The sequence below is a fragment of the Crotalus tigris genome, unplaced genomic scaffold (assembly GCF_016545835.1).
Source record: "Crotalus tigris isolate CLP2741 ecotype Arizona unplaced genomic scaffold, ASM1654583v1 scf7180000018867.1602434, whole genome shotgun sequence".
In the NCBI taxonomy this organism is placed as follows: Eukaryota; Metazoa; Chordata; class Lepidosauria; order Squamata; family Viperidae; genus Crotalus; species Crotalus tigris.
This window is the reverse complement of record NW_024097246.1, coordinates 1,180,483-1,198,769: the sequence shown is the minus strand read 5'-3', so window position 1 is coordinate 1,198,769 and position 18,287 is coordinate 1,180,483. Positions and strand designations below refer to the sequence as shown.

The 18,287-nt window shown below is 41.9% G+C and overlaps 1 protein-coding gene across 4 annotated transcripts in view; it reads right to left on the bottom strand.

The window, feature by feature from the left end:
* The window catches only part of DDR1 (discoidin domain receptor tyrosine kinase 1), a 71,976-nt gene extending 54,104 nt beyond the window's left edge, over positions 1–17,872 (bottom strand). For 2 of the 4 annotated variants that reach the window (XM_039357202.1, XM_039357203.1), the window contains exon 1: positions 17,412–17,872. The gene's annotated coding sequence lies outside the window, so the exon portion shown is untranslated. The remainder of the gene's footprint in view (positions 1–17,411) is intronic. The other 2 variants (XM_039357204.1, XM_039357205.1) reach the window with 2 other exon arrangements.
* Positions 17,873–18,287: the final 415 nt, after the last annotated feature.

Here is an 18,287-nt window from a genome sequence, read left to right as displayed (position 1 = left end):
CGACCCATAGGTTGAGAACCGCTGTTCTAGAATATCAACATCTTTTTTATAGTGTGGAGACCAAAACTGGATGCAGTATTCTAGATGTGGTCTTACTAAGGCTTTATAAAGGGGTATGAGTACCTCACGTGATCTTGATTGAATCCCTCTGTTAATGTAACTTAGGATTGCATTGGCTTTCTTTAATATCTTAAAGTTGCCAAGTTGAGAAATATTGCCCTAAACAAGCTTGTTCCTGGTTCTCTCATATATCTTCCCCTCTTGCCCGCTAAATTTTTAAGAATGAAAGAAAATATTTGGTACATTAAATCAAGCATTTCTACAACCTGTTTGAAACATTGATAAAAAGGATGACTATAATAAGTCCCTCACTATGATATAATAGCAATTATGGGAAATAGAATTAAGAGAGATGTATTGTTTCTGATTCTTACGGTAAAATATAGCCACAGAGAATGTTATCCTGCATGAATATGTTCTAATACAGTGCTCCTGAAACCTGGGTAAATTAACCCAAATTGTGTAAAAGTCATAGTTCTTTGGATAACGACCCACAAAAGCATTACCTAGAACAACAGGTTTTAAATTAATTTAAAGATTACCACGTATAGTAAAATATATTTGAAAATCTCCCAAAGTATGCCTACTGAGATGAACACTGATGAAATTACAATGGTAACTTGTTTGAAATGACAGGAAGATTCATATTGTTTTTATAATACACGCAGTCCTCGGGTTATGACCGTTTATTTGGCAACTGTTTGAAATTACGACGGTGCTGAAGGAAGAGACTTAGGACCCGCTCTCTGAAGTTCAACAAGACTTTCTGATAAGGAATGAGAGAAAAGGTTTGAGAAGCTCTGGTTTAATCCTTTTTACAGGAAGTCCTTGACATACGACCAATCGCTTAACGACCATCTGAAATTATGATGGAGCTGGAGTTGGTGCCTTATGGCCCATACAGCATTTTTGGTTGTCATAAAATATCGTGCTCCCTCCCAATGGTCACGTGACTTCAATTCGAGTACAGGTAGTCCTTGACTTATGACAACAAATGAGCCCAGAATTTCTGTTGTGAATTACTGCAGTTGTTAGTTAATAACCCAGTTGTTAAGTGCCACTGTAACTTTGAATGGTCACTAAATGAACTGCTGTAAGTCGAGGACTACCTGTATTTGGCAATAAACTTCCCCATTGACTCTGCTTGTCAGAAGGTCTTAAAATGGGACCCAGATACATCAACGGTCATAAGTATGAACCAGTTGCCAAGCACCTGAATTTTGATCACATGACCATCGGAATGCTGCAAATATCGTAACTGTGAAAAACAGTCGTAAGTCACTTTTTTCAGTTCCGCTGTAACTTTCAGCGGTCACCAAATGGACTGTTGCAAGTTGAAGACTACCTGGTATTTGGCAATAAGCTCACCTATTTATGACTGGTTGTGGGGTCCCACCGTCAGCTGACCACAATTTGCAGTGGTTTTTACAGGTTTCTGTCAGGAAAAAAAAATTCCCATTTGCACTTACGATCCTGACATTAGCGGAACGAGCACACTGATTCATTTCATGACCACCGCAAAAAAATGTCATAAAAATCAAGTCCAGTCATGCGGGTGCCTCGATTTACAACTGTAATGACTTCCAACCAGGAATCCTGTCCCAACTCAAAGACTACCTGCAAAGCCATTAAAATCCAGTACAGAGTTGGAATGGTCTATGAAAGACACAAATACATGTTAAGTGCAGGAATCCCAATGGATTGATCCATAAAAGATGAGCACCTGAAGCTTCCACCCACATCAGCTTCATTAGATGAAACTGTGTTCAGGTGCTATATTTAAAAAGCAGATTTTTTATTATTATTATTTTTTGCCTATTGAGATCTCTACCTGTAATGAAAATTCTGCCTAAAATTTACCCCATGCGGGAAGTCCAATCCAAGAACTGTTTCTTGGAAAACAGACAAATCAATAGCGTGCATAATTCTGTATGCTCCTTCTTCACTTTTTTTTCTAAAACTAAAAGTCTAAAATGTTCTCACCATTCCTTGCTGAATTCAAGTACCATCCTATTTTTCTCCACTTTTTTCATTGTCTTTTTTTAAGTGGCAACAACTAGATCTGTATATATAGTATTTCACTTGCAGGTACACCACAAATATGTACAAAGGCTTTGTGAGATTAGGCGGTTTTATTTTCTAACCATCTCTGACATGGTTGTTTTTTCAGACTTTGGGTCATCTCCACCGCACACTCCCCTCTCAGTTTAAGAGTTAAAGAATGAAAGACAGAAATACTGAAAGTAAGAGATCTGGAGGGACGAAGAAAGATGTTCTTTAAAAAAAACATGTTGCAAATTAACATTTCCATCCTCTCACCTAATTTTCTACTGCTGATGTCAAGAAAAAAATAATAATGTTTAATAATATCTGTATTGCAGAGTAGGAATTCAGCTTATAACAAAGTTACAGCCTGTTTCCAAGGAACCAGACATTCTTCTGTTTGGAAGACTGTATAAATGCGTTGCACCAGGCTCCAACCTAATATTGCTGTCACTTAAAAAGAAAAGAAAAAAAAAGCTGAAAAGTCACCAAGTGGCATATTTCACAATAGGCTACATAAAAGCCTAAGCCAATCAGCAGTGAGATAGCCATATATATCACCAATTTAATTAGACTCCTCTTCCTATCCAGCTCTTTCATCAGTTCTTAATTTAGTATGATAAACTGGAAGGAACGTATGCCACAAGCAGAGCTGACAACATGAAGCAGAAGCAATCCGTTTCCTAATTCCTCTACTACTAAAATGTAAAGTGCCTAAACCAGTGATACTAGACTATAAATCCAGTTTTAGAATAAAGATAGGCTTCATCTTACATCCACAACTGAACCCAAGATTTGTGTTGCTAAGCAAGTCAGTTGTTAAGTGAGTTTTACCCCATTTTACAATCTTTCTTGCCACAGTTGTTAAGTGAATCGCTGCAGTGATTAAGTCAGTAACCCAGTCATTAAATAAATCTGGCTTCCCCGTTGACTTTGCTTATCAGAAGACTGCAAAAGGGGATCACATGACCTTGGGACGTTGCAACCTTCGTAAATGTGAACCACTTGCCAAGCATCTGAATTATCTGAATTTTGATCACATGATCGTGGGGATGCTGTAAAAGTTGTAACTATGGAAAACGGTCAAAAGTTGAAGCAATGTGTTTGTAGCCAAATTATAGCCCACAGCCCTTCTGCATTTTTACTACCCCACCAAAACTGTAGAAGTCAGGAATCAAAACAGAGAAAAGTCATATGCTACCAGGTCATAAATGGTACAGATATTGGAGAAGAGAGTGGAAATTAAGTGGCAGATTGTCTGTGACATCTTTGGCATCTCCAGTTCAAAGGATCAGGGAGCAAATGCTTGCAGAAGGCCCTCAAATGGAACCCCAGACCAACAACGGTGAAACCTCTGAAGCTTGGCATGTCAAAAATTTAGAAAATGCCTCACTTGACGCTGTTGGTGTGTCACCCTCGCCCTGCCCCATAAAGAAAAAAAATGTGCATTTTACTGAAGCACAATATGACAGCCTGGTTCTGTCTTATTGGAACAGTCTTATTGGAACAATTGGCGTTCTCTTTTGATTGGGAAGAGGGATTAGGACAGCAAAAACAGAATGGCCCAGGATTGTGTTACTTTTCTATACATTCCTCCATGCAGTGTCATCCCATCCTAATTTTAGGATGACCTTTGCTTCCTTGAACCAAAGGTGGCCTGAGCCATTTAGAAACTCCATTTCTGGATTGCTCTGAACTTTGCAGGGTGACACTGTCTAGCATCAGGCAGAAAAAGCAGAGAATTCATGCATCTATAAAGGTTAAATCATGGCAACTGGACCAAAGTTTATTAAACTGAGACGTTTTGTTACGCATCCAAGTAACTTCTTCAGTTAAAAGCTGGCTGACAAACAGCACTCAACGAGTAGTCCTTAATGGTACTACATCCACATGGAGAGAAGTAAACAGTGGGGTACCACAAGGCTCCCTCTTCCATATCTTCATAAATGACTTAGATAAAGGGAACAGAAGGAAAACTCATCAAATTTGCAGATGACACTAAACTGGCAGAAATAGCCAACACCCCAGAAGACAAACTCAGGATCCCAAAAAGATCTTGACAAACTTGAACAATGGGCCCTACCCAACAAAATGAATTTTAACGTGGAGTTAAGTTTTCCATTTAGGCAGGAAAAATCAAAGGTACAAGTACTGATTGGGCGAGACCTGGCTCAAAAACAGTAACTGTGAGAGGGACCTTGGAGTCCTAGTTGATGATCACTTGACTATGAGCCAGCAATGTATAGCAGCACCCAAAAAAGCTAATACAATCCTGGGCTGTATAAACAGAGGCATAGAATCAAGATCACACAAAGTATTAATACTGGTTTATAAACCTCTAGTGAGACCACACCTGGAATACTGCAGTTTTGGTCACCATACTACGAAAAAGATGTTGAGACCTTGGAAAAAGTTCAAAGAAGAGCAACTTTGATGATCAAAGGCCTGGAGACTAAAACATATAAAAAATGGCTGCAGGATTTGGGTTTGGTTAGTCTAAAGAAAAGAAGAAATAGGGGTGACATAATAGAATTGTTCTAGTATTTGAGGAGCTGCCACAAAGAAGAGGGGGTCAAATTATTCTCCAAGGCTCCAGAGGGCAGGAGAAGAAACAATGGTTGGAAACTAATCAAAGAGAGAAGCAACCTGGAATTAAGGAAAAACTTCCGAAGAGGGAGGACAATTAATCAATGGAACGGCTCACCTTCAGAAATCATAGGTGCTCCATCACTGGAGGTTTTTAAGAAGAGATACTAAACAGTCACTTGTCTGAAATGGTATAGGTTCTCCTACTTGAGCGGGGGGCTGGACTAGAAGACCTCCAAGGTACCTTCCAGCTCTATTCTATTCTAAAATGAAAAATTTAGGTTAGGCAGAGAGTCAGAATATTCACATACACAGAGAATTCAAGTCTTGGGTTTTGCCATGGCTCACTCAAAAAAAATCCAGAAAAGAAAGCGTACAGGAAGAATGTCCCTAAAAAAAAAATTCCCCACCTGTTTTTCTTCACTCCCTTTTTTTTCTCCTAAAATCTCCCTCAAGTGTTCCAAACAAAGATTTAAAGTATCTGCCTCATTTTAGACAGATTAATTTTCTCAATCTGAAAAAAAAAAAAGACCCCAGAACGCTGGAGGGTTAAAGAAATGCCGACATTTATGAACTGCATCAGCTTGTCCAAAGTACTTTGCGTATTCCAGGCTAGACATAATGGCGGGAGCCGTATTTGTTTGTTCACATGTCTGCTATAATTTATCTATAAAACGTGGGGGGAGACGGATGTAATTTTAGTCTCAAGAGGATCACAGAGGGGGCAAGAAACTCAACCCTTCCCCCACCCCCAAATTCTCCACAAAAGCAGTGCCTCAACATGAGATAAAATGATACTGGGAGAGAGCAAAAATTATTTAGGGAGGTTGAATCAATGAAGGGGAAGGAGAAGAACTATTGGTAACGTACCCCAAAAAAGGTACCTGCCGCCTGAGTTTGAAGTTCAGACAGCCAACCCCTCCCCCACAGTCACGTGATCGCATTTTGGGCTCTCGGCAACCAGCCCACATTTACGGACATTTGCAGCATCCCGCAATCACATGACTGTGATTTATGACAATTGTTTCCAGAAACCGGCATTTACTTTCCAGTTTCAGGCAATAACTGCCCATTGGGGACAACGGGTTCATTTAACAACTGTAGCATTTGCTTAACGATCATGGTGATTTGCTTAATGACCATCACACAAAAAAAAGTTTGTAAAATCAGATCTATCACATATGTGTTGACCTGCTTAATGATCGGCATAACCTACAACCGTAATTCCAGGCTGAACTATAGTTTTAAATCTACCTGTAAGATGAAGGCCGATTCAATTCTTTTCACCTGCAGGCATCCTTTAAAAAGGATGTCCACATATCTGGACATCCTTCTGCTATCTGGACTTCAACTCCCAGAATTCTCAGCGAGGATATCCATGTAGCTAGGGGGCAGAGAAAGGTCCTAATGGTGGCTATACCAAGAAATCAAAACCTCATTTTATTTTATGTGCATCACTTTAATCCCACGAGGATAGCTGTCTTCTTAACATTTTTTTTATTCTCCCCACTCCTCTGTGGGGATGACCAGATTCTCAGCAATAACTTTGCTGGCTCAGTAATTCTGGGAATTGAAGTCCATACACCTCAGGAGCATCTGGTCCAGGGAATGCTGGTGGAGACCCTTCCCTTCACTGCTTTAACACAAACGGTCGCAAATGGCATCTATTGTCGTGCCCAAGAACCTCCTGTCAGACATCTACTGCCTGAGCTCAGTCCCTAGCCTTCAAAGATTGTTGACACTAAGTGGACTTTTATTAACTACAAGTAAAGTAATCCTACTAAAGCTATTTAGTTTTAATTACATTTAAATGTCATTGGAATCAAATCAAGGCCATTTTTGCCTGGCTTCTCCCATTGGCAAGTGACTCTCTCCCTTGGTATTGCCCATGCCCCCCCCCCAAAAAAATGGGTATCTTGCACTTCCAGATCCTGGAGCTTGTAGCTGAGAGTCTATTGTCTGCCTAGAGCAGGGGTGGACAACTATGGCGACTTTACTATCTGTGGAAATCAGAATGCAGCAAATACTGATTTGTTTGCTCTTTACCTCAGATAAATGAGAATCTGTTTGAATTGCCTGCCTTTGCCTTGTGCTGTAGCCTTTGAATCATCATTTGCAGCGGCATCTGAACCTGGAAAACTATGGTTTTCCATTAACCACAATTGCAAAATTCTAATCTTCCGACAGGTAATGAAGATCCACTAATGCACGGGTGTCAAACTCGCCACATCACGTGACATGTCATGACGTATCGCGATTCTTTTTGCATTGCCGGCAATGAGATGGGAGCGGCTTTGGTATGATAAAACCGGCCCGTGGGCCGGCAGTTTGACACCCCTGCACTAATGCCTTATACTTTTATTTAATAACCTGGCTAAACAAGCTATAATGCTTCCTGGAAATGTACAATGGAGAGCAACACTGTATTTTTTTGTTATGTCTTTTTATTCACCCAGGCCTTTCAGAATTATTTTTCCAATGTCCTTGGTTTACTAGTGTTACAGCAATGAAACAGACAAGATGCCTACCCTGCTGGGGACATGTTTATGGAGATTCTCAGTCATCCAGGTCATGATTGTCCCAAATGTACTTTTTCAAAAGGCAGCTGGACTTTGTTTTTCTCTGAAGACATTTTGCTTCTCATCCAAGAAGCTTCTTCAGAACTCATGAAGCTTCTTGGATGAGAAGCAAAACGTCTTCAAGAATGTTGGAAGAAAAGTCTTCATTGTGGTTCAGTCCAAGCCGGGGATAAACAACATGGCGACTGCTTTGGAAAGAAGGTTGCAGTTTACTGAAGAAGAAAGCCAGACAGAAAAATGGGTCTGGAAGAAAAGAGAGCAAGCATATGTAGGGAGTGGGTTTTTATACCCTCTGGAGCCTTTTATAACCCCTCTGGAGCCTTTTGTTTGTTATTCCTGTGGCACAAAGTTTGATCGGTGTCTGAGTGTGCCCTTCTGGTATTCTGATGGTGATGGGTTAACCCTATTATGTCCAAAGGTCATATCCTGCTTCCCTGGGGCTGGGGCTGATAGTTTGGATGGGGTATGTAGATTTTAGGTCTTTACCTTCTTAATCTCCTAACTCCCTGGATTTACATCTGCATCTCTATAGAGCTGGTTTTTGCTTGGGGAAGAGAGACCTGGGGCTATTAAGAAAACTGGGCATGCTTTCCTGACCCTTTAAGATCCTTTGAGGAAATATATTTTTCTGCCCTTTTAATATTTTCTTCTCTGGGGGGCTGACTTCCCACAAGAAAAAACAAAGTCCAGCTGCCTTTTGAAAAAGCATTTTTGGGACTTGCTGGTGGCAGAATTTTAAAGGTGCATATAGTGCATTGGCCACAGCAATGAAGGGAGATGAGATTTTCCTGTTCACCAATGCATCTGCTGAAAATTACCTGAGAGGGCTATTCCATGTGCTTCAGGGGCTGCCACAACCTATAAGAGTTTTGGAAGGTTTCCTAGAATCCTTGGTGGTGACCTGTGAAGACCTGATAACATTATTTTCAGCTAGATGTTCGTATGAGTGGAGACAGAATGGAGGACCTCAGCTCCTCTGCTTCTCCTATTTTATTCCTGTGCACCTTGAGGATGTAGGCAGAGTGTTTGGGTTAGCCTATTATAGTCTTTATATCCAGTTCCGCTTGACTTGGCAACTTTAAGACTTGTGGACTTCAACTCCCAGAATTCCCCAGCCAGCATAGCTGGCTGAAGAATTCTAGAAGTTGAACTCCCCAAGCCTTAAAGTTACCAAGTTTGGAGACCCCTGCTCTTGGCTGATAATGGGTGGAAGTAATTTAATCAAAAATAGCATTTTTATTAATGCCACCCACAACTAGATGGTGGGTGTCACCAGCCTTGGGGAAAAAAGTGATATGGCTCAGTTGATGTTATCCTTATCATGAGATCCATTCTTTGCATCAATATAGGCTAGGTTTGAACTTATAATTCCTGGCCAAGAGTTTTGAGCAGGTAATGGCGAAGCAATTCCACTCAATTATGAAGAAAATTGATTTTCTGGATCTGTTACATGTCAATGTCAGGCGAGAGCACAGCATGAGAGGGCATTTGACAAGGCGTAAAAAGAAAAATGTGTCCCTGGTGGGTTTTGATAACACCAATAAGGTTTACAAGTAGTCCTTGATTTACAACTACAATAAAGATCAGGAAATTCATTGTTAAGTAATGTTATTGTTAACGGGGGCATTATGTGACCGCACCCAATTTCATGACTTTTTTGTGTAAGTAAATCACCCACTTCCCCATTGACTTTGTTCGTCGGAAACTGGCGGGGCAGGGAGTTGCAAATGGGTGATCAAATGACCCCAGGACTCTGCAACCATTCGAAGTATATCATGCCGGTTGCCAAGGACTCAAACCACAATCCTTTGACTGTACAGATATTGCAATGGTTGCAAATACAAACTCTGCTCTAAGTTACTTTTTTCATAGAACATGGAATATAGAATACTAGAGTTAGAAGCGATCTTGGAGGTCTTCTAGTCCAAGCCTCTGCTCAAACAGGAGACCCTATACCAGTGATGGCGAACCTTTTAGAGACCGAGTGCCCAAAACCTGGCCCCAGCCCCACCCCACCCCCTGCCCCACCCCTGTCCCGCCCCCCATCCCCTGCCCTGCCTGCCCGCAAGGCCACTCCAGGACCCACCGCAGATCGCCCAGGCAGCCCAGCAGCGCTCTGGTGGTCACGCCCTCTGCCCGCACCCTGCAGCATCAACTGTGCACAATGGGATGTGAGGGCAGAGTCTTATCTACGCTGCCTGGCTGCCATGTCCTTGGCTGCGCTGCTCCGCATGGGCCACACTCAGGGGCGACTCTCCTTCAGGGGGGCTGCTGGAGAGGAGGGGGTCGTGGGGGGAGGCGAGGCTGGGGCAACAGCACGTGTGCCCGCAGAGAGGGCTCCGAGTGCCGCCTCTGGCACCGGTGCCATAGGTTCGCCACCACTGCCCTATACCATTTCAGATAAATGTTTGTCCAGGATCTCTTTGAAAGCCTCCAGTGATGGAGCACCCACAGCTTCTGAAGGCAAGCTGTTCCATTGGCTGACTGTTCTTGCTGTTCAGAAATTTCTCTCCTTCTCTCCTTAGTTAGTTTCCATCCGTTGTTTCTTGTCTTGCCTTCTGGTGCTTTGGAAAATAGTTTGATCCTCTCATCTTTGTAGGATCCCTTCAAATATTGGAACACTGCTATCATGTCTCCCCTAGTCCTTCTTTTCATAAGACTAGATCAGGGGTAGGCAACCTTGGTTTTTTTATGACTCATGGACTTCAACTCCCAGAATTCCTGAGCCAACATGGCTCAGCTTGGAAACCTCTCCCTTTCTCCTCAGCATGGCTGGCTCAGGAATTCTGGGAGTTGAGGTCCACGAGTCATAAAAGAGCCAAGGTTGCCTACCCCTGGACTAGATAAACTCAACTTGGAACAATCACTAAATGAATGGTCATAAGGCGAAGATTACCTTTAATGGTTAAGAAACCAGAATGGCCCTGGGGAGATTAGATTTTAGCCCCCACTCTGCCAAAGAAGTTCTCTGAGGGACTTTGGGCCACTCTCTAATCTTGTGAGGCTGTTGTGAGATAAAAGGAAGGAAGGAGTACAGCACCATGAGCTGGGATATAATTCAAATAAATATTCCAGACCACAATATCAGTCAGTAGTACGTGAGGGGTTTGGGGAATCCCCGTTCTTGGCATTTTACAGTTTAATCATGTGCTTGACTCAGTGCCAAGCCATACACACACACACACACACACACACACACACACACACACAGAACCACACCCTCACTCTTTTCTACTCCATCAAATCCTTAAGGCAACTAACAACCTTGAACAAACCAAAGCAGCCTTCAAACATTGCAAACAATGGCTTAAAAATCCGAGTATTAAAATCACTTGACAACCTGTACAGAACTTCTTATAAAATTATAAATATTTAATATGACTATCCAGTATAAACTACTACAATACACAGACATAAATAGAAAGGGAAACCACAACTACGTGAAAAATATGCTCTGTTCCAGGTATGGAAGAAAAGTATCAATTCTGATATTTGGCCAAAGCATCGCAGACAGGGTTGTGATTTAGCCAAACAGATACCTGAAGATGCCATATTGTCATCACCATCACGATTATCATTCCTTAACATCTGGTAACCAGAGATAAACATTCAGAATGTGGAAATTGCATTTTCCGGTCATTTTAGAAGAGCAACATGCTTTTGGTGTGTCAGACACATGGTTTACATAGAGTGGCCTCTGCTTAATCATACCTTATTAAACAAGCTACCAATAGTTGAGATCAAATGTCCCCCTGAGTCATAAACCACAGAGAATTCATGCCAACATCTATTTATAAAGCAATCTGTGCACCGCCCACTTCAGAGACTCTGGCTGGGATATTCTGGAAAGTGGAAGTACACAGGTCTTAAAGTTGCCAAGCTAGGACATTGTTTCTGAACCTCAACAACTTTAAGATGCATGTACTTCAACTCCCAGAATCCCCCAGCCAGAATGCTGGCAGTTGAAGTCTACGCATCTTAAAGTTGATGAGGTTCAGAAACACTGTGGATGGTTTATATTACAATAATCATGATCTATCAATATATAATTCAACAATCCCCTATCATAAACAGTCAAAATCCCAATTTTGTATCCACACATGCGCTAAAAGCTGGGATTCCCCATAGCACACCCACATCTTGCTGTTTGTGAATCTACCCACCTCCTACAGACACAGCAAATCACACAGGTTCCAGCCTCATAATGTACAAAGACAGAACAAATAAATCACGTTTGTCTTTAAAGCTCTGTCTCTGAATTCCTTTCGCCTCCTCCACATGTTTAAGCCTGCCTTTGCCCAAACTGAAGGCAGGAAATGTGCTTTGCAAAAGCACTAAATGTGAGACTTGTTGGGCTGCCAATTTTATAGGCGATGCCAGTACTTTCATGGTGGAGAGCCACATCAACTGAATACAGGGTAGTCTTCTACTTAACAACCACAATTGAGCCCAAAATTTCTGTTGCTAAACAAGTTAGTTATTGAGTTTTGCTCCATTTTATGACCGTCTTGCCACAGTTGTTAAGGGAATCACTGCAGATGTTAAGTTAGCAACACTGACTTTGCTTGTCAGAAGTCTGCAAAAGGTGCTCACATGACCCCAGGACACTGCAACTGTCGTAAGTACATGCCAGTTGCCAACTGCCCAAATTCTGATCATGTGACCATGGGGAGGCTGCAATGGTCATAAGTGTGAAAAAGACGTAAGTCACTTTTTCCAGTGCTGTTGTAACTTTGAATGGTCACTAAACGAATGATTGTTAAGTCAAAGACTACCTGTATGTTGCTGAACTCGAATCTGTGCCAAGAACAAAGAGAAAGAGTGTGAGGCATATTGGTGATCAGTACTGGACCTTCAGTCAAGGAAACTCCCAATCTTTCTTCATTCTTTCTCAGCCCGATCCACCTCACAGGACTGTTGTGGAAAAAAGTAGGAAAGGTATCTTCTATGCACATGTATACTGCGTTCCCTGAGGGGGTTAACATAAGCTGAAAAATCATTAGCCTTTGAAAGGCCTGGCAAGAACACTCTCCTTATGTTGGGCAGGAATTTTATTTGGTTAAATTAAATTTTGAATGTAATTAAAACCAACTAATCTATTTTTTAATTTTCCTCTTCAGCTCCTTTCCAAATTGCAATTTTGATGGCATCTTCTATAAGACATTGAGGCCTAAACGTATGGCTGTATCACAGAGCACAGTTGTAGGCCTCCAGAATAGTGTCCTTGAGAACAGGATGCTGGTTTAATCTTGGTTCCTATTGGCATTATGTCAGAAAGGAGGACTTCAGCTCAGCTCCTGGCAAATTTCCACTGAAGCAGACTCTGATTCTGCCAGATGACCTGAACTGGGCAAAGGGCCTTCCATCAAGGAATACTTTTATTAATAGAGTGGATGAGTGAACAATTTCATTGGACAATTATACAGAGAGCTGGGAACTATAACCATGCAATGGTGAGGATAGAAAAGACAGGAACTCTGGACCTTTAGTTCCTTAGTCCATTTAGGATTTGGAAGACAGACCACCAAGTGGTCAAAAAAGGCAAGATGGCACTTGTAATGGTGCCAAAACATGTAAACACAATGTTTCTCCTAGGGGCTAAGCAATAAACTTCCATTTTAAATTGGGTTTTTCTGGCTCAGCAACCACTTTTCTATATTAGCAGGCCAGATTCGGTGGCCTTGGATGTTAATAGACCGAAAAATGATCATTTCTGTATTTTGCTTTTCTGGAATCATCCAAGTCAGAAATTCTGAAATGCTGTTATTGTATTAGAACTCTGCTCATGCTCTGAAAGCCAAGAGGATTAAAAGTAAATTACTGTGCTGGAGGGACCAGAGTGTTTTTTTTTAATTTTTTAAATTTAATTTAAAAGCCCATACACAAAGAATAAGGCCTTATCTTATGATTTATGATGAATGTATTTTTATGATCATGATTTATCACTTGTTGCTTGTAGGTACACTGAGAGCTTATGCACTGGAGACAAATTCCTTGAGTGTCCGATCACACTCAACTCTATTCTGTTCTGTTCTGTTCTGTTCTGTTCCGTTCCGTTCCGTTCTCCACTCCTTTCCCTACCTACTTTACTAAATGGGTTTTTGAGTTTTCAGAAGGAAGCCCTACTAAAATTTTTGCAATGGGCTACATTGTCCAGCAGTTAAGCTACTACTTGTGTTCTTAATGTATTTTATAAAGCTCTGTTTTATTTGCCAAAGCTCCCATGCTAAAACTTTGCAAAAGAAAATTCAAATGGGCTTACTCTTTCATATTTCTAGATTGAGAATCTCCCAAAGGTATTACTGTGCTTTTTGGTGATTTCACCGTCCCTTTTTTAAGGAGAATTCATACATCAAGACACACATACACAGCCAGAGGCAGAGGCTGCATTTGACAAAGGAGCAGGCTAGGCATATCATACTAAGCTCCAAAGCAGGCTCACATATCACACTAAACCCTGATGTGCTTCATTATTTGTGGTTTCCTATCTTGTGAAAACTCAGTCAACTGGAAGTGCAATATACAGCAAACTATGGATTTATGCAAGTGCATGAATCTATATAGCTTGTTTAGTTTCTGCTTAAGAAGCTGTCTGGATCCAGGTATTGGGAGCTTACTTCTTTAGTTTTTTCTTTAATTTTTATTCCACCTTTATTACTTTATAAGTAATTCAAGGTAATAGTAGTAAAGTTGGAAGGGACCTTGGAGGTCATCAAGTCCAACCCCCTGCTCAGGCAGGAAACCCTACACCATTTCGGACAAATGGCTGTCCAATCTCTTCTTAAAAATTTCCAGTGTTGGAGCATTTACTGCTTCTGGAGGCAGGCTGTTCCACTGATTAATTGTTCTAACTGTCAGGAAGTTTCTCCTTAGTTCTAGGTTGCTTCTCTCTTTGGTTAGTTTCCACCCATTGCTTCTTGTCCTGTTTTCAGGTGCTTTGGAAAATAGCTTGACTCTCTCTTCTTTGTGGCAGCCCCTAAGATATTGGAATACTGCTATCATGTCCCCCCTTGTCCTTCTCTTCGTTAAACTAGACATACCCAATTCTAGCAACCGTTCCTTATATGTTTTAGCCTCCAGTCCCCTAATCATCTTTGTTGCAGGTGGCAACATTCCTGATATTTATTCCTCCTCCTATTTCCCCCACAACAACAACCCCATAAGGTAAGTTGGGCTGAGATAGACTGTCTGGTCCAAAGTCACCCAGCAGGTTTATCAAATTTGTATGGCCTCCTATCTCACATACTGACTTCTGGGCGCTGTATAATAAAACCAGTAAATAAAATATTAATATATAATTATATATAATACAATTATATTCCACAGTTAGGTAATATAATATTTAATGTACGTATTATAATATTTAATGTATGTATTAAAGTGTTATTATTGAATTTAAATTATTAAAATATTTAACAATAAATATTAAAATATTCTAAAAGCCACTTAAAACAATTAAACATAAATAAAATCATGATCATAAGAGGGAATGCATCAGAATATTACACATGATGCATCTAGGATATCTCCAGGCCTGTTGAAAAAGGTATAGTCTAAGGCGGGGGTCTTCAACTTGGCTCTTTTATGATTTTGTGGACTTCAACTCCCAGAATTCCTCAGCCAGGCACGCTGGCTGAGGAATTCTAGGAGTTGAAGTCCACAAGTCATAAAAGGGCCAAGTCTGAAGACCCCTGCTTTAGTTCAATCCTAAGACACTGTCACAATTTTTGATCCTGCATCAAGAACAGTCATCTTCTGGTTTGGCACTTGCAGGCCTTAAGGAAGAAGAGCACAACCACAAAGAATCACTTTGCTTCTTTTTAGCCATGCTAATTTGCGACCATGTGGTTACAATCTGGAGTGCGATCATGAGCACACATTCATTATATATGTCCAATGCTAATTAATATTGATGTGTGACAGAAATACTCAGATTGCAGTCACTACAATATCTCCAAAGTAAGTTGAATGACCACCCAGAAGGCTAGACTCACCCAGCTTCCCCTATATTAAAAGTATTATTTTTTAAAAAAAAATTAAAGCCGCGGTGGATTATTTATTAAACAGAAACATAGAAAGCTAACAATAGAAAAAGACCGAATGGACCACCAAGTTTGCTCATTGAGGTTTTTTTATTGTTTTTGTTTTCTGTACAGTTCTCCTTGCTTTACAACGGTTCATTTAGTGACCGTTCATAGCTACAACAGCTCTGAAAAAAAGTGACTAATGACCATTTTTCAAACTTATGACCAGTGCAGCATCCCCACATTCACGTGATTTACATTCAGATGCTTGACAACTATTTCATATTTATGACGGTTGCATTGTCCTGAAATCATGTGATCCTCTTTTGTAACCTGATGATCAGGTTACAAAAGAGTCAATGGGGAAGCCGGATTCACTTAACAACTGTGTTATTAACTTAACAACTGCAGTGATTCTCTTAACAACTGTGGCAAGAAAGATTGTAAAATGAAGCAAAACTCACTTAACAACTGTTTCACTTAGCATCAGAAATTTTGGGCTGTTAGGGCCCTAAATTGAGGACTAACTGTATTTATTTACTTATTCATTCATTCATTCATTCATTATTTTTAATTTTTGTCAGAAGGTGGACATGTGGTTATCCTGAACAGGTTTAAAGTTCATTTACAGCAGTGGTTCTCAACCTTTTTAATGCCGCGACCCCCAACCGGCCGCAAGTCGAGGACTACTCAACTGGTGCAGCACCGTTTGCAGAATGGAACTTTTGGCGGGCTCAGCAGGGCAGAGACAGCCTGGACAATTCCTACTGGCTTTTGAAAGCCAATAGAATTAAACTCTATTCAAGAGAGTCTATTCTATTGGCTTTCAAAAGCCAATAGAATAAAAGGGAGTAGCACAGCTAAGGAAAAGGGGGGGGGAAGGCAGACTGCGTTGTTTGGCGACCCCCGTGAAATGGTCGTTCGACCCCAAATGGGGTCCCGACCCACAGGTTGAGAACCACCGATTTACAGTTTACCCAAGGTAGATTTCTAATATAAACACTTTTTGCTGTGCAAATTACCATATTCTTTGCACATGCACACACAAAGCATAAACGTTGTGAATCTACCTGCCTTTTGAAAACAGATTCCCCCCCTCCCCCCAAAAAAGGACATGAAAGAAAACTTGGAAATAATACCCTTTTGGTGCTTCCCATCTGCCCAATTCCCCCAGATTAGATTAGATTAGATCAGCGGGTGTGGAAGCCAGTCTAAGGTTCCCACTGAGGGAACTGCAGATTGGTATTGATTTCTCAATCCAGGTGCAGAAAGTCACGCCTCCCTCAAACATCTGTCTCCCGAAAGGCAGGCAGGCAGGCAAAGTGGGAGGGCTGCTTGTGGTGAGCTAAAGGTTGACTTCAGATATGATAAAAATTCCTTTTGCAAATCGGCGAGCAACTCCACCTCACGTGGGTTTTATATGTAAATATACATTCCAGTATTTCTCTGCAGCCCCCCCCCCTTTTTTTTTTTTTTTAAGGAATAAACACCAAGAAAAATGGCCCTGGGCAAAACGAAGCGCAGAAGCCCGAATCTGCCTCAGATTCACCTAAAACCATTTTGTGTAGGCGTTACTTTCCAGCAGGTATAATTTTTGAGTGCAAGTTAGGCATCCAACTCAGGTCTATTGCACGGGAACTATGGTTTCGCTGATCACGGTTCCGTCACTCCGAAGAACATTCAGAAATAAAACGGCTGTTAAACTATCAATCTGGGTTCCCCCAGCATGGCAAGTCACCAAAAGCAAATCAAACCCACAGTGGTTTAACACAGGGTGTGCCAATTACCCAACAAAGCTATTTCTGGTCATGTTTGCCTTAGCTCTCTGAACGTTTGAGAGTTAAGGTACTCTCTGTCCATGATCAGGAACACCGTCTCCTTCGCGAACCCCTCGCGCGTTCTGGATTAAAAAGGCGACGCGACCCGAAGCAAAGTCTGTCCTCCACTCGCGCCCAGCCCGAATTTCTTCCCGCTCAGAGTCCACTTCTACCGCCTTCCCCACGGCTAATTCCACAGCAGGTGACTCTGGGTTTCAACCAAGGCGGCAGCGTCGGGAAGCGAGCGAGCCCTTCCCCGCGTCCTACTCCCAATCCGAGGCTGGTCGAAGCCCGCGATTTACCTTTTCCTCGCCTCTTCTCTCAACAGCGGGGCGTTAAAATCCTACCAGCTCGCGAACGGCTGGAAAACCCAGGAATCCGTTCCGCCGAGACCACCTCCGGCTCTTGGTCCCGGCCGCCCGCGGCGGTGGAGAGCTGCACGGGCGGGAGAGAGACGTGGGAACCGGTCCTGCCGAGAGAGCGCCCCGTCCCGCTGCCCCCCGGCACGTAACTGGAGAGGGAGGGAGCGGCGCTCCGGAGTTGGCAGCCAGTTGCTCGCGGCTGATCTCATCCGGGATTTGCATAACCCCCTTTTTCGCGGAGCTGGCGAGGCGGGGACTAGCTCGCCAGTGGCCGGGAGGCGGCGAATGCGGAGCCGGGGATGCCTCCCCGCCTCTCTTCCCTCCTTTCCTTTCCTTTCCCTTTCTTTCTTTCTCTTTTTCTCTCTCTCCTGCTCCCTCTTTCTTTTTCCTTTCCCTCTCTCCTGCTCTTTCTTCCTTTTTCCTTTCTTTTCTTTCTCTCCTGCTCCCTTTCTTTTTCTTTTCTCTCTCCTGCTTTCTTTTTCTTTCTTTCTCTCCTGCTCCTTCTTTTTCTTTTCTCTCCTGCTTTTTCTTTTTCTTTCTTTTCTTTCTCTCCTGCTCCCTTTCTTTTTCTTTTCTCTCTCCTGCTTTCTCTTTTTCTTTCTTTCTCTCCTGCTCCTTCTTTTTCTTTTCTCTCTCCTGCTTTTTCTTTTTCTTTCTTTTCTTTCTCTCCTGCTCACTTTCTTTTTCTTTTCTCTCTCTCCTGCTTTTTATTTTTCTTTCTTTCTCTCCTGCTCCCTTTCTTTTTCTTTTCTCTCCTGCTTTTTCTTTTTCTTTCTTCTTTTTCTCTCTCCTGCTCTCTTTCTTTTTCTTTTCTCT